Source organism: Tenebrio molitor, chromosome 3 (genome assembly GCF_963966145.1).
Source record: "Tenebrio molitor chromosome 3, icTenMoli1.1, whole genome shotgun sequence".
Classification (NCBI taxonomy): Eukaryota; Metazoa; Arthropoda; class Insecta; order Coleoptera; family Tenebrionidae; genus Tenebrio; species Tenebrio molitor.
The window spans coordinates 16,315,813-16,341,709 of NC_091048.1; the positions used below are offsets into that span (position 1 = coordinate 16,315,813).

The 25,897-nt window shown below is 34.3% G+C and overlaps 1 protein-coding gene and 1 long non-coding RNA gene across 4 annotated transcripts in view; one reads left to right on the forward strand and one right to left on the reverse strand.

Annotated features, from left to right (window-relative positions):
* LOC138126042 (CUGBP Elav-like family member 1) overlaps positions 1–25,897 on the forward strand; it is a 313,867-nt gene that overhangs the window by 81,400 nt on the left and 206,570 nt on the right. The window lies entirely within an intron of this gene.
* The window catches only part of LOC138126047 (uncharacterized), a 217,009-nt gene that overhangs the window by 54,865 nt on the left and 136,247 nt on the right, over positions 1–25,897 (reverse strand). The window lies entirely within an intron of this gene.

Below are 25,897 nucleotides of genomic sequence, written 5' to 3' on the forward strand. Positions count from 1 at the left end.
TCGGTTATGGTTCCGCATTCGCAGCGCACTTGATCAAACACAATGATATGATGAACTCGCTGAGCTTGCTTGCCCTACCATGGCCGTGTTTGTCGTCTAATTAATGCGCTCCAGGGATGCCCGAGGGATGGGGAAGGTGAGACGGGCGATTTTATTACATGCACGGCCGAATGAACCAGAAGTAATTAGGGGTTATTTGCGACAGGATGGCTTCATGCGTGTTTGATTTTTGGGGCGAAATCGTGATGTGTACACAAAACTAAAAATATATAAAGGGATTTGAGGGAATTAGGGTTCATCGCTGAATAATTTACTCACGTTTCGACCAAATCGATAACTAATCTGATGCCCGACCCATTAAGCTCATAATTGTTTTAAAACGAAGTAGTTCGATGCATTTACCCAAAATTTCCACCGCGAAAGAGAAAAAAAAATCAAAACAAAAACAAACCTAATCGATGGAATAAGTTGACAGTAATAAACAATTAGCCGTAAATACTCTTAAACAAAGTTTTGTACAAAACGACTTTTCTAGAAAAGCTCTTTTAAATGGCTGGTCTTTCTGTGCAAGCTCTACAATAATGATTTTAGCTCCATTTTATTTTACTAACTGCACCCTCATACCACATGAGTTATCTCGACAATGACGTCTCTACCCATTTTTTAATACTCCGATTGCATTTGCAGCGATCGATCATCACAGTAAAAATGAAATGCCTCTATGAATTTGCAATTTCTAAACATTTAATTAATATACGATTCCTAGAGAATTTCACCGAAGTATTCGCCCATTTTATTTCAACATAGTGACAGCATTTGTCAGTTAGCAAGTTATCTAAGTTATGCAGTGATAGTAGGAAATTAAAACTATCTAATTCATATTACTTATGTACTTACAATAGTCGCTATTATGTCAGTACGCTTCCCTCTTGAAAAAAAAGGAATTTATACTCATGTCGCATAATAGTATTATTTAACGAGTTCGTGTGTGATTTGAGCTTTTTTTGGCATGAGTGGGCCAGTTTAAAACTCGAGTGAAACGAGAGTTTTAAAGGTCCACGAGTGCCAAACAAAGCCCAAATTACACAAGAACGAGTTGAATACAACTTTTTTTTGTTCGACGAGCCCCCCAAAGGCTTGGAGCTGAAAATCTTTAAAATTATCTTGACGTTTCGTTTTGACAAGTTGTCAAATTTATCAAAATCAACAACGGAGAAAAATCTCAAATTCTGACAGTGTCGAACAAAAAATAATTATTTTGAACTAAATTAAGTAACATAATAAATTAATATGGGTAACAGTAGCTGCAGAAAGTTGTAAACAATTTATTGATAGATTTCGTATGTGTTTTCTTACATTTTTGTGTAAATAATAATAAGAAAAATAAATTAAGTTATTGAAATATGTATACCTTCATGATTTTTAGAATTATACTTCTAGGATTCATAGGAACATAGAGTTCTTTTTTCTGTCAGTTGGAGTAACCATAACTTTTTAGGGTTTAATTATTAAAGTAGTTTGTAGCTTGACAAAGTTCTATGCAACTGGAATTTCTCATTTATTATTATTACTAATGGCTTTAACGTTAGCTGTTAGTTGGCCATGGTATAAGAGCTACTTACCGCCATCGTATGGTTCTCCTAATGCAACTGCTAATGAAATCGGCGCCTAGCATCAATATAACGGGTGACTATTAAAATTTTCACTTAGGGTTGGCTATGGATCATTCTTTGTTTTCCGTTGCACCTTAGACACTGACAAGTTTGAAATTATAATTAACATTATAGGTTATGTTTCAATTGCACTGACTGACATTTGTCGTTCGTTCTTGCGTGTGTCTAAAGTAACAGAAAAATAAAAATCGTTCAAAGCCAACTCCAAGTGAAAATTTTAATAGTCACCCGTTATTATGTTTTTGGCAGGTTTATAATTGTCGAAATAGACAACACTTTTTAAAAACAGTTGAAGTAACATTAATTTTGAATTGTTTACGGTGAGTCTGTTTAAACACTTAGCAGGCTTTTGGATGACATTTAGATGATTATTTTAATGAAATAAGGTAAAATTCGTTTTAATAGATACATCGTAAACTTCAGGGCGACAACAGTGGGGCGAATGGCCTGTTTCGCTGGACAAAACTCGAAAAGTGAATATATCGCTCTGAAAATATGTACTGTAAGATTTTCAAGGTCGCTGATTACGAATTTGATATTAGATTTATCAAATTCAAAATGGCGGATCCAAAATGGTGGACCTATTGTGAAAAAAATTAAGTTATTGCTCCGAAAGTATATACTATAAGCTTTTCGGGGTCGCCGATTACGAATTTGATATCATATTTATTAAATTCAAAATGACGGACTTAAAATGGTGAACCAATTGTTAAAAAAATTAAGTTATTGCTCCGAAAGTATGGACTATAAGCTTTTCGGGGTTGTTGATTACGAATTTGATATCAGATTTATCAAATTCAAAATGGCGGACCTAAAATGGTGGACCTATTGTGAAAAAAATTAAGTTATTGCCCTGAAAGTATGTTCTATAAGCTTTTCGGAGTTGCTGATTACGAATTTGATATCAGATTTATCAAATTCAAAATGGCGCACCTAAAATGGCGGACCTAAAATGGTGGACCTATTGTGAAAAAAATTAAGTTATTGCCCTGAAAGTATGTTCTATAAGCTTTTCGGAGCTGCTGATTACGAATTTGATATCAGATTTATCAAATTCAAAATGGCGCACCTAAAATGGTGGACCTATTTTGAAGAAAATTAAGTCATTGCTCCGAAAGTATGTACTATAAGCTTTTCGGGGTCGTTGTTATTAGTTATTGCAATGAGAAATTGTATAAAAATGTTTTCGGCATCAGTAATCATGAATTTTTGCTTTGCTTGAACTTTGAACTCCTGTCATCTCGATGAAATCAGCATTCTAATATAAATTGGAATCGTTTTTATTAATAAGCAGTGAAACATTTTAAATGAAAATGGAAATTATAAAAGCGAAATAAACATGTACTAACTTCGATAGAGACGTTTTGTTCAAGCCAATTTTCATTTTTTGCGTTAAAAACATGCAGAGTTCGATGAGAATCATTCCTTTTCATTTTCGATATGAGGCTGCAACAATTTGTCCTTTGAATTTTGGGAAATAAAGAAACGAAAACCTTTTATTGCAGAAAATTTATTTTCAAGAATTTCTAGTTGTTCTTGTAATGTAGCACCCCATTTATCCTGAATGTATAAAAAATCTGCTGCCGTGTGCACATGATATTTTTGCAGGTTTCTTCTGAAAAAACAAAAAAAAAATTATTAATATTATTATGACGGAGCGCGCTAGCCTGTGCCGCGCAAGACATTAACGGCTGTAACTTCTAAATAGGCAACTTTAGGCAATGCGCACTTTAATATTCAAAAAATATACACTTTAACGAACATGTGCATGTAAAAATCACGGCGGTTGCTCGTGGATGTAAAAAGTATACTCCACTTGTCGCCCGGCATGAAACAAATAAATTGTGAATTGCAGTCCTACAGTTAGCCTTGATTTTACAAAAGAAGAAAAATATTTTTCGTTAATTAAAGTACATACAATAATTATACATACCTTGCTGATCGATTTCCATTTTATAAAATCAAAATCGTCCACGTCATTTTTACACAATGAGCACTTGGATTTTATGTTTGAAACACGGTAGCGAAGCGTCGTACGTGCTTACTCAAGAACCCTAAATTCAGACTGCCCTATGGAAGCAGGTATACAATATTTTGACCCAGGTTTTTTTGATATAGATGCAGCAAAGTCTTATCTATAAGACTGTGAACAAAAAACATCGAAATTTTGACCTTCGTTTTTCGAGTTTTGTCCAGCGAAACAGGCCATTCGTCCCACTGTGGCGACACTTCGGAGTGAGCCCTAAAATGAACTGCTCCAGTTTTGATCAAAATTTAAACTGTTTCGTCACTGACAGAATGTCTAACCGTGGTACTTACAGAGAGCGAAGTGATTTTTTTTATGTAAAAGTATCTGAATCTTATCTTGCAGTGATTTTTTTCTTAACGAGTATATGTAAAACAATCCGTACCACCCAGGAATCAGTAGAATTGATCAGTTTCCCATATAAAAATTATTTAAAAGCTTCAAAAACATTACCATATACTGATATAATTCTGAAAAAATGGTGGAAGCTAGAATAGCGGATGCAGCTGAGAATTCAGCAGTTGATGTCGTATAAAAAATGGGACTACACAAAATGTGTCAAAGCTTCTCCAAAAGTAACAATTATTTATTGTACATTTGTGGAATGTAGCATGTTAGTCACGAAAGTAAAAGTTTAACTATGATTCTCGCTAGGCAAATAGCTAATTTTCTTAAATTACTAATACATATGCTTTCCACACGAGTGCGATACAACATTTTATCCAAAGGTTTTCTTAAATCTATTTAAACTGTTTATATTTTTTTGTGAATTTTTTGACACAGAAGTCATTTGCTATGCTATTAACAGAATTTAGAAATTACAAAAATTTGTTTTCTTTGGTTTCATTGTCCAACATAAATATACAAACTAATCACGCAAATAAAACAAAATCCTTCAATATAAATGTTAATATTAATTTAATTTACAGAGACTTTTAGTCATTATTTATTTTTTGTCCGACACTGTCAGAATTTGAGAATATTCTCCTGTGTTAACGGATTTTGATAAATGTCACAACTTGTCAAAACGAAACGTCAAACTAATTTTAAAGATTTTAAGCGATTTCGAGCCTTTAAGAGGCTCTTCGAACAAAACAACGTTGTATTCAACCGTTCGTGTATAAATTGGACTTTTTTGGCACTCGTGGACTTTTAAAACTGGCCTACTCATGCCAAGAAAGCTCAATTTACACACGAACTCGTTAAATAAACAACTATGAAATTAATAATTATAATAATATAAATTAATTAATATGAGTAGATATTCGATAATAGTACATTCTTCCACGAGCGTATAATGATAATGACTATTATTTATTCAAGAGGATGAAAATTTCAACACGAGCCGTAGGCGAGATGTGGAATAGTCCGAGTGAATAATAGCCATTATACGCGAGTTGAAGACTATACTTTCTCCATGACTATAGCGAGAAAAAAAAATGTTTGAAAATTGAATTTAATCTGATTTTTAATATTTGATAATTAAAATTGTACCTTGTTGGCTTATTGCTACGCGATGCGCGACTTATTGTTTACAAACGCATCCGATTGACGATCTGTGCGTGATAGAATGAAAATACGAGGGATTTCGGTATATTCTATCACGGAGTGTGGAATTGATACCATTCTTTTATTGAATATCCAACAAGAATGCATTCATTCTTTAATAGTCGTTTTTTTTCATTCATGATAACTTCTACAAAAGTACGCCTACCTGAATCTTTCTATATCCAAAATCTGATCTTAGCAAGTCAATCCTCAGTTGTTTTAGATATATGCTTAATTTTGCCTATACATATATCAAAAACATCTGATTAAGAGTGCTTTGACACAAAGTTTATGAAACCATGTAGGTATCACTAGTTGTTATCAGTGTTATCACTGTTTTAAGTTTAACCCCCAATTTGTGATCAAATGTCTTTTTTTGTATTTTATGCTACATTGCTATTAAAAACAGTTTCTTTCATACGAGTACCTAACTAAAATCCAATATAACAAAATGATTTTTTTATTTTAAATTTTAAAATTAAAAAATACTTTGCAAATCAGTCTCTGTATCTGATAAAATTAACTTTTAGAGTAACTTTATTAAAATATTTTTCTAAATGGTACAGTTGCAATGATAAGCAGATCCTGTACCCACTCTTCCCATCTCTTTCTCTGTGTATGCTTGATACTTCATATTGTTACTTGATCAAAACTTGTTGGGATTATAAATCGAAAAATTGAATGAAGTCTCTTGAAAGCGGGCAAAACAAAATGTTTTTGAGAGGACAATAAAGTTCTGTTATGACGTGTGTGAAAGTATACGCTAGAGGCTTTTTGTGATGGAAGAGACAGAAGTTCGTATGGATCGCGTATGGTGTACGAATATGCCCTCTAGGTAATTTTGTTATTAATCTCTTTTTATTTGTTAGGATACTTTCCAGTCGTGTCGCAGCAATCAAGCCAGTGTATCCATTCAATCCGATTCGAAATTATTCCCAAATATCCCTAGTTTATGAATAATAAATAATACTTTGATATCAAAGCTGCTTTATATTCCCAATAACAAGTGGCGTAGCCCTGGCATTAATTACATTTTTCGGTTCATACTGGACGGCGGTCAACAAAGGGCTATTAAATAACAGCCCTTAAAATTGGATTCTTGTCGGAATCAAAACTCACCGGAGAAATAAGTTTCAATTGTGACGTGAAATAAAGTCCGGAAATACATTTAGCGCGCGTATACATCACAAGAACGCATTCGAAAAATCCGGAAAAGAGCTTTCGTACCAAAGTAATATATTTCGTAAAGCTAACCTGTTGAAAGCTACGCTAATGGATTGTTAAGCAGATAACATCGCTGCTTTCCACCATTTATCATTCGAATTATTATTTCCACAGTGCAATAATTGCGCACGTGTATTACAGTTTGAAGAATTTCAGCTCGGGGAATAGTTGGCTCATAGGTGCACAATTTAAAAATAAATTGTTCCACCCCGGGATGCCAGAGGAACAATAAAAAGAAGAATTGAAATGGCTTTTCAATTTGACTTGAGGCACTTGATGGATACAAACCAACGAATTCTTGGTGGGTGTTAAAGCCACGCTCAATCAACCCTGTATTTTCCGTTATTGAAAAATGATTTGTCCCTTGAGTCAATCCAGAATAAATGGCGCTCAGACACGCACGATAAGGCCTCCCGGAATTTCAATCAATATCGATCCCCAAATCAAATAACAACGATTTCAGGCCAAAAAATAAAGAATGCAACACTCTTGCATTAGAAAACGATATTTAACCAGTGATGTGGTCGGCACAAAGATAGGTACAAATAAATGAGCTTGAGGAATTTATGTTATCCTACATCATTACTTAGCCGCAAAATTACTTTTTCATAATAATTGTAACAACGTCTGTGATGGAAAGAATCAACGGATTTCTAAATGCCAACATAAAAAATTATGATTTGCTCAGACACAAAAAAATAAATAAGAATAAATAGTAAGTACCTTTGTACAGGTTGCATCGATTACCTATGCAAAATGATGGTATCAAATTATAAAAATATACATTATACAGGGTGTCCCACCTAAGACTTTCGAGCCTATATCTCGATTATTTGCTAACAGATTTTTATGAAATTTAAAATGCAGATATGTTGCAGAGTTGTGCCACATAAATTTTCGTACATAGTTGCCATGTATATTACTACAGTGTGGAATAAAATGATTTTCATCTAGTTTGCTTTACATGTAAATGTTCCTGCACCGCTCTACTTTTTTTTTAAGTGCCGAACTAAACTGATCGAAAAAAGTTAGAGATATATTGCTGAATATTAAAGTTAACTTTATTAAAATGCATCAGTAAGTTTTTTTAAGAAGAATTATTGAAATGGTTTTTTAATAAACGTTTTCGCACATATAATGAGTTTTGACTTAAGTCAAACTTTTTCTTAATATCTTCTTGTGATACGTTATAAAATATCAATATCCCTAACTTTTTTCGATCAGTTTATTAGTTCTGTCAATAAATGTCATCAATCGAATTGACAATTGTTACAATTTACAAAATTGAATTAGCAAATGTTGGTGGCCACTTTCAACACTAGCTGTGACTTGCTTTTGTTAGCTCCTTTTTAATTTCAATCTCAACTTTGCATTTATATCATCCCTTCGCAATAAATCACATTTGGAATTTGGATATTATATATTTTGAGGTTAGGCTTTTTTTTTTGTAGAGTGGCATGGCTTTCTTTTTTTTTTTTTTTTGAGCGGCATTTCGTATTTTTAAAAAGCTCCACACTGTACCAATACACGTTACAGTTTAAAATTGAAAAAAATCAAGTACTATTGTAGTAGCAATCAAAAGTCTATAACTCTATATCAATTGTAAATGAGAGCTTATTAAAAATGATTGATTTAGGGCCGGTTTCACCAACGCCAGTTAAAGTTAACTGTAGGTTAAAATATACGAAAACATTGTTATAAAAATAAAGTAACGAAGCATTTTGATCTACAGTTAACTTTAACTGGAGATGGTGAAACCTGCCCTAAATAACTTAATTTATCCGATTAGTACTTTCAAATAATTTTTGCCAAAGAAAGAAACTGTTGAAAAATTCCGAGTTACAACGTTCCATTATGTATTTCTAAAATTAAACTGAAATTCATTGGTGTTTCTGCCTTCCTAAAACACATGTCAACGCTTATGTTTTAAGCCCGGATTTGATTAAATCTAAAATACACAAAAGATCAAAAATACCATCACGTTCAGAACTACAACTGCCTGGAATTATGTCACGAGTTATATCCCAAACCAAACAGCTGAAAAGTGCGCCTATGAATAACACAATAAGTATAACAATTCCATTGAAATATACAATTGGAAATTTTTAGATTAAAAAACAATAGCCCTTCCCCACATTTTTTTAATTGAAACTGACTACAATTACGGTGGAAACAAAATATTTACTGACACGTCAATCATACTTGCGGCAACAAAACACATTATACCTGGAAACATCCAGGAAACAAAAATATTTGCGGTGCGGACCGGGCCCTCATCAAATATATCGAAGTTTCAGTCTACCACACATATATTAAGAGACTATAACCGTAATAAAAAAATATTACATATTTTCCAAGGGCGAATTAATTCGTTCGGTGGTCACGTGAATGTCGTAAGGACGACTTTGCTTCGAATCGGTAGTTCAACCAAGAAATTTGCACATGGAATCGATTTAGTTTTCTGTTCTAATAAACGTCGAAATCGTGCCGTAATAAATACACATGCAAGTCTTAAGTTGGGACATGTAAAGAGACCTATCCTGAACCAATAGCTGAGCTGCAGCCGACCTGGTAATTGCATCGAATCGTTATTTTCTTTTTGCGACTGCTGGATCTCGTGCATGGCATTATCCCACTGTGACCTATGTACGGGTTAGTCTCAATTTAAATGGTTTCGCCCTTTACCGAACGCTATTTTATTACCCAGCTATTTCAAGACAGCGATCGGCCTACATGGAATCCTAAAATAATCCCCAACTGTACTCTGGTGAAGAATTATTACAACTTAATTAAACCATTTGGATCAAAGTGGTAAAGAAGTATGTATCTTGTAGCTTGTTAACTTTTACTTCAGAAAGCAATTTGTATCTGTGTACTTGAATATTAGATTACCTACCTAGACATGCCTTTTTCAGAAAGTATTTGAGCCATTGTAAAAAAAGATGTTTTAGATACAAATTTCTAGTCAAATAACATTTGTAGCCATCTTTTTCCTGATATTGTATATTTTTCTAAATTGTAATTAAAAAAGATGTTTCTAAATCGAATCATGAGCTTAAAAAAGGACAGGATAAAAAAAGAAGGGATACTCGTATATGTAACGGATCAAGTTATTCAATAGCGTCATTTATTTTTATGTATGGTTTTCTTAAAACAACCGAGAGAGGATTCCACAGCCATTTAATTATAGAAACTTTGATAAATTATACGTCTGGTAATTTAACTTCTTGAGTTGTAGAATTATTTAAGAATAAGAAAAGAACTTGTATTTACCTTAGCTATTCAGGAAAAAGAGAAAATAAGCTACCTGAAATTTATTTTTAATATTTTCACTTGACCCTTAAACTAACTGGTTTTTAGTAATATAATTTAAGAACAACTCTTTTGGGACCAAATATTTTTTTTTTCAAAATTAAATTAATGAACTTGGTGTTGGAATAATTTATGTTCTATTAAATTCTAATAAAAAATAAAACACTAAATTTCCAGCACATTTAGTTATACATATTTTCTCAAATTATGAAGACATATTTTTAGCAAAATTATAGCATTCACAATCGAGTACCAACTGTTCTCTAATTCTAAGTATAAGAAAGTAGGTAAGTACATAGGGGAATGCCGGGCAAAACGGGGTACTTAAGGTTTAAGTGACTGTCAAATTTACAATTAACGACTTAAAAGACTTGAATCAATTTGAACAAATGTATTACCTATTCAAGATTACATGTAGAAACACAAAAATAAAATAAAATCACATTCTGAGAAAATGTGGACTAATTCACTCATATGTGCTGTTTGCCCCATTTTGCCCGCCAGCGAGGGCAAAATGGGGTGATACAGTGGCTACACTTCATTCGCAAAATTTACAAACATGTATGGCCTCATCATCTTCACTTTCGGGCCCAGCACAGGAATTATGAGCCCATTTGTGACATACAAAGCAGGAAATCCAACCTTCCGTTGAATTAGAGTATAAGTGTAGCAAGTAAAGACACTCACAATCACTTAAGTCTCCGTTAGAGCTGTCATCGCTGTCTTCTTTTGCAGTTCTCTTCCTCTTCTTTTGTACTTCTTTTTTCGTAGCTTTCTTTGAAGTGTTCTCTAAAGAAAACAATTTCTTTTTTCCCTTGACATGGATTTCATTTTCAAAATGGGGCCCCATTTTACCCGCACCCCAAGCTCCCCGTTTTGCCCGAAGTGCACATTTTACAGGTTATATTTTATTTAAACGAAACGATAAGTTTTACACTAACAACAACTACTACAATATGTACTCTAAATATTCTAATTGAGCGTTACAATACAGTAATCATTATTATAATAAGAAAAACACTCTTACTTTGTTCTACAAACAGCAAGAAAAATTACACTAGTTTCGCCGCCGAAGAGTGTGTCACCATGAAATCAAATTTCTACTTACGTCAGCGTCTTCCCGCTTTATGGAATCAAGGAAGAGATTAAAAAAGAACGATTCCTGAAATGCCATATAGATGGTGCCACAAATAAGAAAATGAGAGATATTTTCCGTTTTGCCCGCACACCCCGTTTTGCCCGGCATTCCCCTATATGTATTTAGAAAAACCTTTCAGGTTTCTTGAAGATCTAACGTTTATGCTAAGACCGGGAGTGAGTTTTTGGAAAATAAAACCGTCACAAAAATTACATTTGTTATGAAATGCACCAAAACATATTGTCAGTACTCCTCCTGTGTCAGTGACAAGCCATATTGTGGGTTGCAGTTTGACTCTGTCTTCTTTTTGTATGATCAATTTCAAACTCAAAACCCCTGGATCCTTACAATGTTACGTACGCCACTGAACGCGCAGAATGGGCACGCCCACACGCTCATCTCCACTGAATCACACTCTACTTTTAAATATTCTCAAACCGAAATTTGACAGAATCACTTTCCAATCGAATAATTTCTCAATCTAGGTTAGAGAACAATTATAAAGTCCGTTTTTTTTTATATACCTAATCAATTGTCAAAGTGTTGTCAGGTTGGCAGAAAATTGGAAACAGTGAATTTTATAAATCACGTTTGGAACATTGACTTTTGAAATTGTCATAGATTGTCACATTTAACAACTTAAATTAAACACGTATCTCACACTTATAAAGATATGCAACAAAACCTCAAATAATGATCTAGTGGAAATCTAGTGTGAAATTGAGATAGAACTGGACCAAATGTCAATGATTTTTAATATACTGTTTGGTCCTTTTCTGTATTTTGACACTGACAATTGATTATAAAAAAAAACGGACTATAGAATTTATAGAGATTATTGGTTCAGAGCCTTAACTGACCTGTGCTGTAATTGCCCCTTACTGAATATGTGTCATACAGTAAACCTCGTAACGATTGGTTCATCCCCAACAGTAATACGGAAAAACCGACTGCCTTTAATCCGACAATTGAGTAGTCCAATTAATTCGAAATATACTTAGCGATTGCAGCTTTTTCTGTATGTAGGGATAATCAAAAACATTTCTTATTATTATACATACAGGATAATTTTTGTATCACAAATGTACAGTGAAGATCAACTGACTGTTTAAGTTGGTGTAATATTCAACACTTAATGTAACTTTAATTGAAGTTAAAAATAAGCTTTCAAGATCATGATCTACATATGGCCAAGCTTTATATAAAAGTAATGCAAATATGTATATTAATAGTTTTTGGCAGAGAATTAATTCGGTTTGAAGTGTCAGTTGTTTCAATATTCATATTTTTTTTTTAAATATTAATATCTACCTACTTGAAAACTGACTTTGAGGCGTCATACTATTTTGTTTGCAAGCTTATCGATCAGATACCTACCACTAGAAGGGTATCTTAAAAAGAAAACTGTACATTTTACGTGTGCTGATTGCAATAGGGTTTTAGTACAGGAACAGTTCAAATACGAGATATTTTTTTATTACTGTAGTATGTAAATCATGGTATGCCTACTATATTGAACACTCTTTTTGTAAAAAATGCAAAGATAACATAATGAAAGCCACCATGTTACCCTCATAAAATAATAATCTGCACATCAGTTAAAAGCTACAGCTCAAAGAGGGACTCATTACAGGTTTAGCATGTAACACACCTATACAGATAATTTCATCGGACATGTATTATTTACAAGAAAATTAAAACTAATACTGATTTTGATATGAAACTCATCAATTTTATGTTATCTATTGTATTGTGCAAATTGTTTTGAAATTTACAAAAAACTTCCAACAAAGAATAGAACGCTGTAGAGTTCTGTGAATTATTTGATTTTCATATTTTTTCTCTGATTATTATTATATTTTTACCTTTTTTATTTTTTATTAATAATTCCTGTTCACTCTTATGGTATACTTTGTGTATTTTAATGTACATATTCTCCTGGAATTTTTATTTTAAGAATCTATCATCATTACTGATTATTTATGTTTTTCAATATTTTTTGAAAACTGCATCAACTACGTGCATCTTAGGATATGTATAATTATACAAAATCCGACAACATGAAATATATCAATATTTTCAAGAATGACAACCAAAATATCTAAGAATATTTTTTCCTCTTATATTTTATTCTCTTTTTTTTTCTTATTATTTAATGGTTTGCAAGATGTGTGTATTTTCCAATAATACTTGTTAGATAATAGATAATCAAATCTTTAAACGACCAATTGCAGCAAACAGTCGGTTCCCGTTTTGTATTTAATAATTTTTTTTTTATAAAAATAATAAAAATTCTTTAAAAAGATTTTCGTTATTTAAGTGAGCTGATGTTGAAAACTGTATTAAATTGCTGAGTAAAATTTTCCTTGCAAATAAGAAAGTTCTCTTCAGGTTTTTCTAACGCTGGCTTTAAAAGAGCTATTTGTATTCGTTTATTTTCCACCATAAAGAAAAATATTGTGGCCCGCCACTTATTGCACTTTCCAGACGACAGTGTCACGTGTTGTTATTGCATTTAGTTGGAAGCAAGTTTGTTTATTATGTAAATATTTTCATAAAAAGTATAAAATTTGCGAGCAAGAGATTTAAAGTAGGAGTAATCTGATGAAAGAAAACGTTGATGTCGGCATAAGCTGTGTAGTAAGTGCGTGTTTTGGAAGCAATATCGTTGATGCATAATGACAAGATGAGGAACGCAAAACGATCTGCGGGATAAGAGACAGTCAAAGAAAAAACGATCGCGTTATATGTGCGGTAGGAAAAACCATTAGGCGAATATTTTATCTAAGAACAATTTAGCGTTATTGTCGTCGTGGGGTCGTGCCGAAAGCAACGTAGGGAGGCCTGGAAGACAGGTCTTTTACAAGTTCCAAGCTAGAGCTTGGAGCTTATAGATTTTCAGTTTGCAACACCCGCGGGCGACGTATTACAAAATATGGCCTGAATTGCCGCTGCGTCTCTGCTTTCCGGACTAACTTGTTTGCAACTTCATCGCTTTTGTTCAATAAATACGCGTGCCAAGCAAACCTCAAAAGTATGAAGAAGTCGCTGTCAATATATTTATGTCAGAGGCAACTGCCAGTGATTTGTTATATTGTGTTGTATTTCGATACGGTCGAGACTGTCCCCTTGTATCACCCTCACGTTCGGGTTTTCCGGGACCCGGATTCACTTCTATCTATGTGGAATATCGGATAGAATACATTATCAAAGCCCAAAAATTGGATCTTATTTACACATTTAACTTGGAAGCGTTAACATTCAAAACAAATATTTCCAAAATGTGATTGGAGTTTTTTTAATGCATATGTGAAAAGATCAGCGACATTGATTTCCACTTATGTAGGTATCGGGTGTTCTTTAAATTTCACCTTATAGTAGACCTTGAAGAGTCGATTGTGAACGCACGCACTATACGGGTTACGGATCACGGCTCAGCTGTTTAAATCTTACGTTTTTACAGGAGTAGTGTGTTCACAATCGACTCTTCAACGCCTACTACGAGGCGATATTTTACAAATAATGGAAATAATTTTATTATTAAATTCTATTCAATTGCTCAGAAATTATATAGTATACATAAATATTCGGGGGTCTTCGTAGTTACTTTTTTAAAAATAATACTACACAAATAGTAGATACAGCCAACCCGATCGGCGTAGATGCACTATAACACTTTTGGTTAGAAAAAAGCCGTAAAATATTAAACAATTGATCTGTGAATGTTATCAAGCAGAAAAGGAAAATAAAAGTCACAATGCCCTAAGAAACATTCGTTAATGGAGAAGAGGACTCTACATGCTGTCTCGAAAGCAGTAACCTTCGAAGATAGAAGAAAGGTCCACTTTGACTTTCAAACTTATATCAGTAACGAAGAAAAATCCTTCTGGACAATTCGAGAAAAATGGGTACCGGAAGGGTCCTAGAGATTATTTTGGGCAAGAAGTGCAATTTTCTCGGAAATAATTATACAAAAACTGGCTTTAAATAAAGTGGCAATTTTTATTGTAAACGAAGATCGGGTGTGTTAAAAACTCTAAGGACGTAAATGGGCTGCATGAGGAAAAGTGTGGGATGCAATGGTTTAAATGATTTCTTGAAAGACCCATCAGATTTGAAAAAGTGAATGAAGATAAAAAATTGAAAATGGTATCTCAATTGAAGGAGTTGAAAAATTGAAATAATTGAACAATGGATGATCAAAGGAAAACCACACGGGGCAGAATGAAATGGGTTTTCCTCAACTGTGCACTTTGCGAGTAAATCTAGATGATTTATATCCAGTCTTTGAACACTACAACACCGCTCAAGACTCAGACGACATCAAAACATATTTCAAAAGAGCTGAGGCACACGTGGGGACTTCGAACACCAAAGAGCTAGGGTCTAGAAGACCCTTGACCCCTGACGAGGGCGGTAAACAAAAAGAGAAATCAATCAATAACAAATATTGAGAAGATAAACAGAAATTGACACCGTTTTCACATTCTTCTCGTTACACCAGTCTCTAAAGTGACTGTAACATTTTTCATACTGCCGCGCCGTTTAGATTTTTCAGAGATTAGACACTGTCCAATTTATATTTTTTAACTATAGAGGAGTACAAGGAACTAAAACATCGTAATTTTGTTCCGACATTTCTACACTTTTTTTCAAAATGAATTGTTTTATTTATGTTATTTCTATAGCGACATGCCGACGTGTAAACCGACTTTATACAGAGTGGAAACTTTAACTGGAATAAAATTCATAACTTGGAAATACGCAATTTTTGTGAAAAAATACCGAAACAGGTCATTTTTTCATTGCATACGGTTTTTGCATATCTGCTCCCGGAAGTGCGCAACAACCCCCAACTTTTTTTTTTTCAAATATAAGGGTATATCAAGTGACACCTCGTTTGAAAGGCGAATTTGTAAGGAATACAACGCACTAGTTGTTTCTTGAATATTTTCAAAGCCTACGTGCTAAAAAATAAAAACCAATTCTATAAGTTCAACACTATTTAATGCAACAAATGTTCAAAATGGGCACCGTTTCTCTCTTGGCAAATTACAAATCTATAGTAACATGCATCCCTTAGGTAACATTTCCGGTGTGATTTGGCTAATTTTATGGTTCATGCCTAATACATTGCTTGTAAGGTCCTCAATATTCTTCGGTTTTAGGCATGAAGTTAGGTAAATCACACCGGAAATGTTACAAAACGTAAGGGATGCAGGTTACTATCGATTTGCAATGTGCCATCAAACAAACGGTGGCCATTTTTAACATTTTTTGCATTAAATAATGTTAAACTTATAAAATTGGTTTTTATTTTTTAGCACGTAGGCTTTGAAAATTCTAGGAAACAATATCTAGTTGGGGGTGGTTGCGCACTTCCGGGAGCAGATATGTAAAAACCATATGCGCCAAAATGTGGGCAAGGAAAAATAAAAATCGACCTGTTTCGGGATTTTTTACAAAAATTACCTATTTCCAAGTTATGAATTTTATTCCAGTTAAAGTTTCCACCCTGTATTTATTGAGAGTGAAGGAAAAGTCAATCAAAATTCCGTGCCCGCAATTGTACAAATTTTCGGTTGCACATAAAATGTGTATACCTTGGCCGCGAAATCCTTTAACATACTCGAGATCGTCTTGCATCGGTCGCGAGCGGCCTCGGCGACAATTTTTCTCCCGTTACGTTAAAGAACAATTTTGCAGCCTTGATATACAAATAACTACCTACATATTTCGGGCAAATAGGTTGTTTACGATATCATCAGTGTTAAAATAATCACTTTGATTAAACTCTTTGTGTTCTATTTATGAGTGAAAACAATTATTTATTTGTATTGTTGCGTGAAAATAGTGAACTTCATTAATGCCGAGTTTACAGATTGCTGTTACTATGTATGCGCCATTGTACGTGAACTCATTACAACGCCAACGCCGCGAAAATCCCGATTCGCGTACATTTACGGTGACTGTTCAACGGATACGTGATCATGAGAAATGTACTTCAACTCCAGATCTGAGATGTCCAGAAGTTACTGCCATCTAAAATTGATCCTCAAATTCTACAACCTATTGAACAAATTCCAAATGAGAGCATAAGAAAACTTGCTCTATGTGTAGGTGTTTCCACATTTATTTTATTATTTGTCGTGCTCTGCATGACCAAGGATTACATACATTCCTACCACGTCCAACGTGCTCAAGGCTCTTCAGCTTGGAGATCCAGCTTGCAGGATAGTTTTTTGACAATGACTTACTCGCATTCCTATTCTGTTCCTATTGGTTTTATGGAAGAATTTTATTATACAAAATTGTAGAGCGTAAAATTTACTACCAAAAAATTACATGCCTTCTTAAATATTTGTCGTGAATAATATTGTTTCGCCAAATGATGTTCAACAATCACACATCAAAAGAATCCACACATCGTCAATGAACATTAATTTGTGGTAGGTAGTATACGGTGTAGTGGAATGAAGGGAAAATGGTTTCTAATGACTGATTTTCATAAACAGATGATCGTTCTAATGAGTCATCATTAAAATACATACTCGTACTCGTATAGCCACTTCAAAAAATATAAATACAAAAAACCTGCATATTTTTTAAATACATTTTGTTTACGAGTAAATAGTGTTTTTCTTTTCGATTTTTTTTGTTTTCCACGAACGGCAAATACAGTTACGTGAAGACACAGTATTTAACAAATAAGAGAACACCAAACCTTCGTGAAAATTAACGAATATTCGTCGACACTACATGTGTTCAACCGATTTTAGTTTTATGAAAGTATCTACTAATCTGTTTTTCTAAATTTAGATTAAAAGTTGTCGAAGACAATTTTTGTAATCCTCAAAAAACAAAAGCGAACAAACTATTTTATTGCCGCCACGCACATGTTACAGTTTTTGATTTAAGATCGACAATGTGCAACTAGGCCCCTACTCTTTGCATCCCTAATTTTTCCATTGTTAAACTTGACTAAACTTTAGTACCGGTAGTATCTACAAATCTACGTAGGAGATTAAGTTTACCTGGCATTTGTACCTGCTTCCACGAAAAAAGTGCTTGGGATAATTTTTCTTGTAGTAAACTTTACGCTCTACAATAATTATGCATCATATTTTTTTCTGTAGAAACAATAAAAATTACTCATGGATAGAGCTCACCCCCGATCGATGAGGACTTTTGATATGTAACTACGGCGAAGTGTCCCCAATAACCCTACCAAGTATCAAAACTTCTGTAATTGATGCATGATTCAAACCTATTGTGCTTAGACTAACATTGTTTTCGTTTGAGGTGAAATTAATGATAATGGCGAAAGATGCCGTGCACCCTTTTATAATGTTTATTCGTGTTACAGATACAGAGATTTTCACACACCGCGTTTAACAAAATAACATTCATTATTCTAAACTATGAAATAACTGAATTAATTAAAATGATAACAATACTAGTAACGTGTGCAAATTCAATAAAAATGTATACAAATAAAAGTTTCACGCTAATCATAAAATAAAATCTTCAAAATGATTGTTTAAACATTCTTCTCCTGAATCTTCAATACCTTTCCTAAATTAGAGAGATCTGTTTTTACTAATCCCGTCACTCACAGCTTCACCGCGTCACTCGTTACTAATTCCGAGTAATGAAGCCCCCTCACAGATCCTTCCATATAGTCAGCAGCGTAAAACTCATTACCATTCACACATTGGAATTCGTCAGATTTTAACCACCAATGTTTAGAGATTTTTTTAATTTTAAGCCACGATTTTGGAGAGAAGCACCCAGAAAGAAGATTGACTTAATTTCTAAAGCACGGAACATTTATTTAGGAACAGACACACTTTTAGTACTGAATCTTGTTTTTAATTGCTAGATCACTTGTTTCTTTATAAAGGAGTAGTTCACATTAAAATTAAGACTTTGGTGATTGTTAAAGTGACACATATGGTGTGTTGTTATTGCAGTTGGCATTTTCATGATCATCCTCACCACAATTTAAACCCAGTGACCCCCTTGGGAACACTTATCACTCATGTGGCTAAAGACCCCATAGATGAAGCACCTTAAAATGCTCGTATAAACAACAAACATTCCATTTTATGTATATACATTGCTTCAGAAAAAATGACAGGGTCTTTTTTTGCATCTTTTTACGCCATCTCTTACAAATTCCCGTGTTGTTGTGCAGTGAGGAATTTTGTTCTACATACAAGGTGATTCTGAAATAAGTTTGGAAAAAAAAATGTGGAGTATCCTTGACACAAAATAATTCTGCGTAAATGACTTTTGGAGGTGAAATCAAAAGGATGGAGATTACCCTATATCCTTGTATTTCCAACGCCTATGAAGAGGGAAAATTTGTACGAATTTGTTCACTTCATTAGCAACCATTGTTACATCAAGTCCACAATAAAGTCGTAGGTGCAAGCAAACTGCTTTGTAAATGTTTCTATGGAAATGATCGAGAGGAGTAAAATTACGTTTGTGACTGACGGGCACCTTTGATAAAAATGATGTTACACAGTCTAAGACTGGTTTTACAAATCTGTGAGGGGCGTGATGACCAACTCAATAGACCGGGACCAATGGCTTAACATGACTTCCGAATCACGAGATAGAATATTGCCTTTTTTTTTCGCCCTGGGTCGGAATCGAACCCGCGACCCTCGCGTCCCTGAGCCGAAACGGACTCCCTTAGGCTATATTCTGCCTATATTGTTGCTAAACTACCAAGATATTCAGGTAATCACCTTTAACTCAGCAGCATACTAGTAATTTTGACCAAATTTTCAATCATTTGTATCTCGAAAACGAAAAAACTTTTATAAGAAATTTTTTTTGTCAATGACTTCTTCTCATCATCACCAACTACCGGTTTTTTTTCCAAACTTATTTCAGAATCACCTGTATAATATAATTTTCAAAACGACTTCCTCTTTTTCTTCGCTAATTCTAATGATCTTAATTCTTGGATTATTTAATACAGATTTCTTCACCCTGTAGTGTTGTTTTAGCTTCAACTTCGAACTTCTTCATCTCTTCCATGTTTTTGCATCCTATTGCCACGCCATCATTCTTTAAACGCTTAGGGGGAGATTCACGAAACTTTGCAAATTTGCAAATCGTTAACGAAACGGCAAATACAATGCTTCAACAATGTCGGTTGTCATGGTTTTGAATTTGCAACACCTTATCGAGCTTTACCGAGTTTCGTAAATGACCTCCTTAGTGTTTTTTTTTTTCGATTTCCAGTTCATTAGGTCTAATTGATTTTTTAACGGTTTCAAGGGTCTGCTTCCGTATGTAACAGTGTATAGCCTGTCCCAGAACTGTCTCCCCATAGAAAACAGCAAAAGAGACTCTAAAATTAGTAAAATAAATTTTCCTGTAGCTCACATAAAGTTTTCAATTTCACAAATCCCAGAATAGTCGGAGAGCTGATGACGAATTTGGAGAAGGTATTTTAGGCAATCAGAAATTAAAAAAATTATACTATTTGAATGTTAGTGAATCTGGATTCGAGAGTCGCTAAGGGCGTTTGCGGTTATTTTACTACTGCGCAGCATATGAAACTTGCAAAAAATTTATCCCAAAAAACATACTTTAGGCAACTTGAAATTATACTGATTTTTTAGTTTAGCATTTATAGATTACAGAAATGAAAATGCCAGATTATTTGGACGGTTTTAAAGTACAACCCGACTGCCTCAAAGTCATTTTTTTAGTATACGCAAAAAATATACTTTAGGCAGTCTGAAATTTTAATGGCAGATTTATTAATTGATATTAAAAATATGTGCAAAAGAGCCAGACTAATACGAGGGTTTTAAATAATAACCCGACGCGAATAAACATTTTAAATAAGTGCGACAAAAAAGTCTTATGCGTATACATAGGTACGAGAGAGATAGTTTATCGATGTCTGCCAGCAGTAGCTAAGGGCGGCCCCGGCTCGTTTTTTTAAAATAGATTGTTAAACAAATCTTTTCTTCAGCAACGCCTTTCTTTACTATAGAGCTTATACATATGTCTGCTTAGATATTCTATCTAAATAAATGTGATGTTAATTACCTAATATTAAAAATTTGCAATAATTTCAGATTAACAGAAACAAGTTGCTATGTTTAGAAATAATATTTTTCGAATTTTCATTAATAAATTTACGGCTTTTATATTAAAATTAGTTTAGTTCGTAAAGTTCGGAATAAATTCGATAGAACTGTAATTTAGGTGTTTATTAGGCATTCACGATCTTTTTGGGACCGAGTTGGCTATGATTTTTTCTTTTCATGTTGGACTAACTGACTCAGTGATGCAACGGATACAACTTTTTTTCCTGTCAGTGTCTATTCGACATTTTCTTGCCACCGCATTGCCAGATTTATTATTTTAATATTCGTAAGAAACTAAAAAACTATTAAGTGTGTAAAAATAATTTAAATTTCCGTCAAAGGAACAGTCAACAAAATTGCCAAAATAATTTTATTACGATAAAAAATTTCTATTAAAAGATTTAATTTAATTTAAAAAGGACAGGCCAGGTTTAAGAGATCCGGCAACAATGTACCTATTCAGAAAATATAACCTTAATTTGAAAACAACCTAACCTAACACAAAAAGTGTCAATTTCCTTTAGGGAATGTAGTTAGCACCGAGGTACTGCCAACAAAATCACTATACTTGGGCCAACCAATAGATATAGTAATAAAAAAAAGGGGATGTGGCCTAGTTGCGTAGAACGATATACGCCGAAGCCTGTTTCACAATGAAGCAGGTTCTTTGCCATTTGTCATTGTTATAAGTCTTGAAAAAGAAACTATTTTGTACTACAAATCGAAAAATGCCAAGGAAAACAAACATAAACACGTGGTCAAACTCCCGAAGCGAGGTTAAAACGAATGAGATGCCGGATGCCGTCAAGTAATTTTTGTGGATGTACATCAGACTTTCGAAAATCTGCGCACATTTTGAATAAGCCAATTGGAAGCTGCTATTTAAAATACGCGGGCACTAGGGGGCGGTTTTATTACTATATCTGTTGGTTGGCCCAAGTATAGATGGTCATAGCCAACTCGGTCCCAAAAAGATGGTGCATGCCTTTATAGGTAGTGAGAAGATCTATTAGAAAAAGGAGAAAAAAGTGGGACTTGTCATTGAAAAAAAATATTGATGACGTCATTATTAGGAGATGAAAAGCTGTCAACATAAGTAAAGTAAAGTACTGAACAATATGCACTTTTTACAAACAAAGTGGACCTCTTCGATGATTTTTCTCAGATATTAATAGTTACAGTTTTATCGGAGCCGAGGGCTTCCTTAGCTACTGCTGGCAGACATCGATAAACTACCTCTCGTACCTATGTATACGCATAAGACTTTTTTGTCGCACTTATTTAAAATGTTTATTCGCGTCGGGTTATTATTTAAAACCCTCGTATTAGTCTGACTCTTTTGCACATATTTTTAATATCAATTAATAAATCTGCCATAAAAATTTCAGACTGCCTAAAGTATATTTTTTGCGTATACTAAAAAATGACTTTGGGGTAGTCGGGTTGTACTTTAAAACCGTCCAAATAATCTGGCATTTTTATTTCTGTAATCTATAAATGCTAAACTAAAAAATCAGTATAATTTCAAGTTGCCTAAAGTATGTTTTTTGGGATAAATTTTTTGCAAGTTTCATATGCTGCGCAGTAGTAAAATAACCGCAAACGCCCTTAGCAACTGTCGATTCCAGATTCACTAACATTCAAATTGTACATTTTTTTTAATTTCTGATTGCCTAAAATACCTTCTCCAAATTCGTCATCAGCTCTCGGACTAGAACCTCGTCCTCAGGTATAACTAAAAAATCGGACAGATTGCTACACAGCAAAAATAATTACTGACATTGTAACAATCAGCAAAAAGTTTACTTGGAATTTTGACGTTTTCTGATGTGGAATCCCGGCAACGCAAAATTGCGGTCATCCTACCTTGATGGTACTCAACTATGATTGGTCACGTTTAGGATGCCTTTTCTCGATTATCGCTTGATATAGGACTTTTTTCTTTAAAATTCAGATTATTACATTTACCCAAATACTGTTTTTTCTCTGGGGAGGGAGTTCTGGGACACCTGTATATGTACAATAGTATATTAAGAGAGAAGAAAGCATTATCTTATGTTAAAACACAAACCTTAGAGTAAATTAATTCTAAATATTCAGTCTGCATCTTAAAAATGATTCTGCCACAATTATTTTACAACTTTTAGCAAATTTAATAATATTGCTTCAGCTGCAAGTAACTCTTTTTCCGATATGTATCTATTTTAAAACGGCCAGACTGTCTCCTTATATCGCTTTCAGGCCCGGATTTCTCCGGGTCCCAAGATCTGCTTCTATCTTTGTAGGGTATCGGATGGAATACAATATCGACGGACCTTTATCGAACAGCAAAAACGGATACATCCCAACGGCAGAGACAAATTTAGATAACCGTTAGTTAAAGTGTACTATAGCGCATTTAATTTCTGCGAATAAAACCCAACCAAAGTGGATACTAATTCGACCGTCCGGATCGACCGGAATAATCTTTTTTACGGTTACGGTTGCGAGAAGGCGCAAACGTATGCAGATTGGTACGTTATGCGAGAGATGTGTCTACATAAAAGCTTGTCCTGATACTACATGTGCAAAGTTTAATGTCGCCATTCAATAAACATAAACAGTGGAAAGATTAGATAACGGCCTGAATGAAGCACGTGCGCCTTCCATTGGGAATTCAACGCACTCGAGTCCAGTGATTGCGCCCTCACGACCCGACAAAAGCTCACGGATCGTGCTGCACACCAACGTACAACTCGAGGAGTGGAACTTTGCCGGAATTCCACTAGTTTTCTTCGCTCCAAACCAGATTTTGAACGGTACTAGATTCTACTCTATTTAGTAGCTTTCTAAACAACGCGGCTAAAACAAAAAACGACAAAAAGGACAAGACGACACAAGCACAACTGCACGATTTATTCTTTTGCCACTGCAGTTTCCGAATATACTGTAATTGCTCAAGTAACAGAAGCTTTCCTATAGATCTTACGGAGGCAGGCGTATAAATCGCAACTTAATACAACTTCGTTGATATTAAGTATTTAAACGGTAATTTCGTAGTTGCGGATAAAATTTAGCCCACGTATCTGCAAATAATTGTTGCCAAATATTAAATTAACATTATATTAATACTTTTCCACAAGAAATATATCATTTAAATTTCCCGTCAAAGTTAGTCGATTGTGAATGCATCACGCTTTACGGATCACCCTCAGCTGTTTAAATCTAACCTCACTTTTTGCCTTGTGTGTGTTTTCACTCTGCAGACTGACTAGTGACTAGTGGTGCGTTCACAATCGACTTTTCAACGTCAACTTTGACGGGAAATTTAAATGAACATCCGATATTTTGGGTTTTCGTTAACGCGCAAGATCTTCTGGAAGTTACAACTAAACTACCTGTAAAACTAAATGATCCTGTTATTGATGTGGGAACATAATTGTACGAGTATGTGTTAACTCTCAAAGTTACCCTCAACAGATATTCAAAAATTCCTTTCAGGAATACGTTTGAAATTTGTTTCTTTATCAGTGTTAAATACACTGTTCCCAGAAATTAACGCATCGCTAACATTTTCTGTAATAATCGAATAGTTTACAAAAATTTCCAAACATGGATGCTATAAATTGTTAACAAAGTACTATTCCGGACACGGAATCTTGGCCACAACTGACATTTAACTGACAAATATGTGTGAACTGGCCTTTTTTGAATATAACCCAACTTTTGACTCGATAATGCCATTTCCCTGCCTTTTTGATGTCACAAGAAAGACATCAAAGTGATTTTTAATAAATGTCATTTATTAATGACCCTAATGATTGGTTTACATCTTTTTTTTTAGAAATGTCTAAAAAATGTTGGCCAAGATTCCGTGTCCGCAATAGTACATATGCGCAAAAACTAAAATACTCGTAGATAGCTTGTTTTTACTTATTTATTGTTAAAAAAATCCATACTAAAAGATAAGGTGTACGTACAGTAAACGGTTGTCCTTTTTGATAGAACTGTATCATAATTTTTATTATCTTGTTAGCAATTTGTAAAAAATCACAATTTTTGGTCACAATGAACTAAGTTTCTCGCAGTTTGAGCCGTGATGAGTGCGTTGAAGTGGCTACATTAGCGGGCGAAGGATATTCTCATCCTGCGCTAGTGTAAAGGTTTGATGTTTCGCAATCTACCATTTCTCGGGTCATGCAACGTTACAGGGAGACTGGAGACCATGTTAGGCGTCCTAGACAAGGAAGACATCGGGCCACAACATCAACACAGGACAGATATCTGAGATTGTTCGCTGTCAGGAAACGCTTCACCAATACCCGACGTCTGCAAATGCAGCTATCCCGAGGAACTAACGTTCGAATTGGCCTCGAAACCATTCGCCAACGTCTTTTAGAAGACAACTAGCACATCAGACGCCCTGCTATTGGACCCTTATTAACAACAGCTCATCGGCAAGCACGTCTGCAGTTTACCGAAAACCATACCAGATGGAAAGATAATGAATGGGCACGAGTACTGTTTTCAGATGAATCCAGATTTCGCTTGGATTCATCTGACAGACGTGTAAGAGTAATTCGACGACCAAATGAACGCTATGCCCAATGTAACATTCTTGGAAGGTAACCTTACGGAGGTGGCTCGGTTATGGTTTAAGAGCCCGATTTCAAGTCAGGTTGACAAATACGTGGTGCAGCGCAAATGTGTAGCTATCTTTGTCCTACACATTAATTACTAATATGCGTCATCTTTCGCAAACTTGCAATTTTGTGCCGTTACCATGACAATACAAGTTGCAAGTCAACTTGAAATCGGCCTCTAAGACGGTGTATGTTCTACGGCTCGTACCGATTTGCATGTTTTTCCCAGAGGG